This window comes from Nannospalax galili, unplaced genomic scaffold, assembly GCF_000622305.1.
Source record: "Nannospalax galili isolate Female #2095 unplaced genomic scaffold, S.galili_v1.0 scaffold13567, whole genome shotgun sequence".
Classification (NCBI taxonomy): Eukaryota; Metazoa; Chordata; class Mammalia; order Rodentia; family Spalacidae; genus Nannospalax; species Nannospalax galili.
In genome coordinates this window covers 1-3212 of record NW_008355520.1, presented here as the reverse complement: position 1 = coordinate 3212, position 3212 = coordinate 1, and the positions used below count along the sequence as shown (strand labels likewise).

Sequence of the window (3212 nt, the reverse complement as noted above, 5' to 3'; positions counted from 1 at the left end):
CAGCTCTAGCCTCAGTTTTAGCAAGAGATGTAAAGGGTTAGGGTTAGGGTTAGGGGTTGGGGTTAGGGGTTGAGGTTGGGGTTGGGGTTAGGGGTTAGGGTTAGGGTTGGGTTAGGGTTAGGGTTAGGGGTTAGGGGTTAGGGTTTAGGGTTAGGGTTAGGGTTTAGGGTTAGGGTTAGGGTTAGTGTTGGGTTAGGGTTAGGGTTAGGGGTTAGGGGTTAGGGTTAGAGGGTTAGGGTTAGGGTTGAGGGTTGAGGGTTAGAGTTAGGGTTAGCTCTGAGGAGGCAATCCACGGGCAGCATGAACACCACCCCCAGCCATGCACATCCAAGCTTCTGTCTGTGGGCATCTCTCACCTCCTGTTCTCATGTTGAAATGTCACAGCTAGCCTGCAGAACCCCAACAAGAAATCCTGCTAGGGATACCAGACTCGAGCCATCCCTGTAGCCCAGGTGTCAACCAGGCAGTATTACATCAGACAGATGGGTCCAGATGTTTCTAGAGGGGTGTACACTTGTGCCACCCTAAGGTAAGTCTAGGAGGGAAGAGATGGAAAGATGATGATCTGGAAGAGACTGGCTCAGCAGAATGCGGGTTGAGGCCAAAAGAGAACAGGCTACATCTGAGGGACTGACACATTCTTCTGCTCTCCCTGGGCATTGCAGAACATGGGTGTATTTACATACAGGCAATATACTCATACACATAAAATAAAATAAAAATAATGAATAAAATATTTTTATAATTTATTAGACTGAGTTACATAAAGCCATTTTAATATAAGCATCCAACATGCTTTGAACTCACTCTCCGTCCCCATATCTCATTAACCTCCCCTTTCTTCCCCCCATTCATCCCCTTTGCCCCCTACATAGTTTTGCTTCTATTTCTACATCAACTGGACACATATGATTCTATGTATTTAGATAAAAGCTAGACCCACAAATAGGAGAAAGTGTGCCATATTTGTCTTTTTCAGACTGACAATTCACTTAAAATGATCATATCCACTTGCATCCATTCAGTACAAATGATATGATTTCATTCTTTATAGCTGAATTCCATTGCATATAAACCAAATTCTCCTTACCCATTCCTCTGTTGGTAGACACAAAGACTAGCTCCATAACCTAGTTACTGTGAACAGTGCTAGTGCTGCTGGTATCTGTCTGCTACATTGGTTTGGAATCCTTTGGGTAAACACCTTGATGTGGTATATCAGGTCATATGGCAGTTCTATTTAAAAATTGCAGCAATGGCTGGAATAATTTCCATTCCCACCATCAGTGCATAAGGGTTCCCTTTTATAGGCATCTCGACAGCATTTGTTGATATTTTCCCCGCCATGTGAAGGTCACTCCTTCCCCATTAGCATCAGGCTTGTTTGGACCACCAGAACGAGGGAAGAAGTGAGTGATGGTGTACCTTCCCCAGTTCAGGTACACCAAATAGTTCCCTTCACCCCTCTAGAAACTGCCCACCCTCACCCAGAGGCCACTGTTTCTCCAGTCTGAATCTCACAAGCAAATATAGGGGTTGAACCTGAATTTGACTTATAGCCTAACTCAATCCTCCCCAGCCCCAGCCAAACTACAAACCTATGTGTGAAACATAAGTGCTAATTTTTATAGCAGCCCATGACAGCATCTGTGCTTGTTATGCAGCTGTAGGTGGCCGATGCATATTCACACATGACTATGTACATGCACATATGACACAGAACACATATCTGCGGCATGTTACAGGGAGATGCATGTGTGAATAGTGAAACTGTGTCTCCAGGTGGGCAAACAGTGCAGGACGATAATGTAGGGGTGGAGAAAGGCACAATTAAATTTAATTCCTTGCTGTGTGTATATAGAAGTTATTTGACCTTTCTGAGTTCATTTCAGCCTTTGTAACCTACAGATAAAAACAATACTATTTTTTAGGATTATTGTGAGATTTAAGGGAAATGGTATATACCATAGGTCCAGCATAAAGCCTAACACACACTCACTAATGCATTCACTTAATAAATATTTACTGAATAACTAACTATACATGCTGGGCCCACTTCCTGCTTCTTTGAATACTATGGTCAGTAGCTATGGAGAAGAGTAAGCGAAAAAGAACAAATTCAGGACCTAGAAAGCTGGCTGCCAGTGAGATGGGAAGTGTCTCCTGTGAAGTTTCTGCTGCTGAAGACTCTGCTCCCCAGCCAGCTCCTGTCCTTGGAATCCTTGGCAGAGCACTGAAACAGAACAAAGATGTTCAACAGGTCACCAAAGCCACAGGTGCATAGAGCTGACTCTGTCCCTGCCACTCCACGGTAAGACCCAGACAACAGGTTGACTGCCCTTCAGAGACCCAGCTCTGCTTCTCTGTAAAGAAGGGAAGTTCCTGAGGCCTGAGCTGTGCTTCAGACTCACCAATCTCATCAAACACCTTCTGCCAGGGGAGCTGCAAGGTACTCTGAAGCCAGAGGGCAAGGTCTCCTGATTGCGACCCTGAAAGCAGATGTCGGGAGCCAGAGATGCCTTCTAGATGTCAGTAGTGAAGAGATGTACATGCCTCTGCAAACACTCCATATGCTGCCCTTGCAGCCACCTCCTGGTTTGGGCTCCTAATTGGCTCATCTCTACATCTCTACATTTCTTCAGAAACTGCCAAAGGAGACAGTGGTACAGAGCACCTGAGGATGAGCTTTGAAGCCAGATGGTACAGCTTTGCATCCTGACTCTGCCACCCACAAGCTGGATACTTTGCCCTTATCTGGACACTTTGCCCTGAGCTACCTCCTTCATTCAAAGCACTGAATTAGATAATCATATACACCTTATGTGTGAAATAGCTCAAGGAAGGTGCTTAGCACTGAGCCTGGTACAAAGCACTCAAAATCCTGCCTCCAAGTACCAATTCATCTCAAAAGATGAGGACCTCTCTCTGGGACCACACAAATGAAATGATGTGCCCAAGATCTGATGGGCACTCCATGGCTTGACACCAAGCCTTAGGAATTTTTTCCCTCTACCACACCACCCCAGCTGGCCAACTCCTCAAATGAACTTCAGAAATGCTCTAAGGATGAATGCTGGTCTCCTGCAGGCTGCCCTACATAACTAAAGAGCCTTACACGGGTGTGTCTGACCTGTGGTCCACAGGCTGCAAGCATCCAATAACTATAAATGCAACTCAGTGTACACACAACAGTGTCATGGAACAATGTCAAA

The 3212-nt window shown here is 45.4% G+C and overlaps 1 long non-coding RNA gene across 1 annotated transcript; it reads right to left on the bottom strand.

Annotated features, from left to right (window-relative positions):
- Positions 1–218: 218 nt before the first annotated feature.
- On the bottom strand, positions 219–3132 carry LOC115067651. The gene is made up of 3 exons (XR_003847028.1): positions 2412–3132; positions 2127–2233; positions 219–535 (listed from the first exon to the last, which is right to left on the bottom strand). It is a non-coding gene; the product is annotated as an uncharacterized LOC115067651 (long non-coding RNA).
- Positions 3133–3212: the final 80 nt, after the last annotated feature.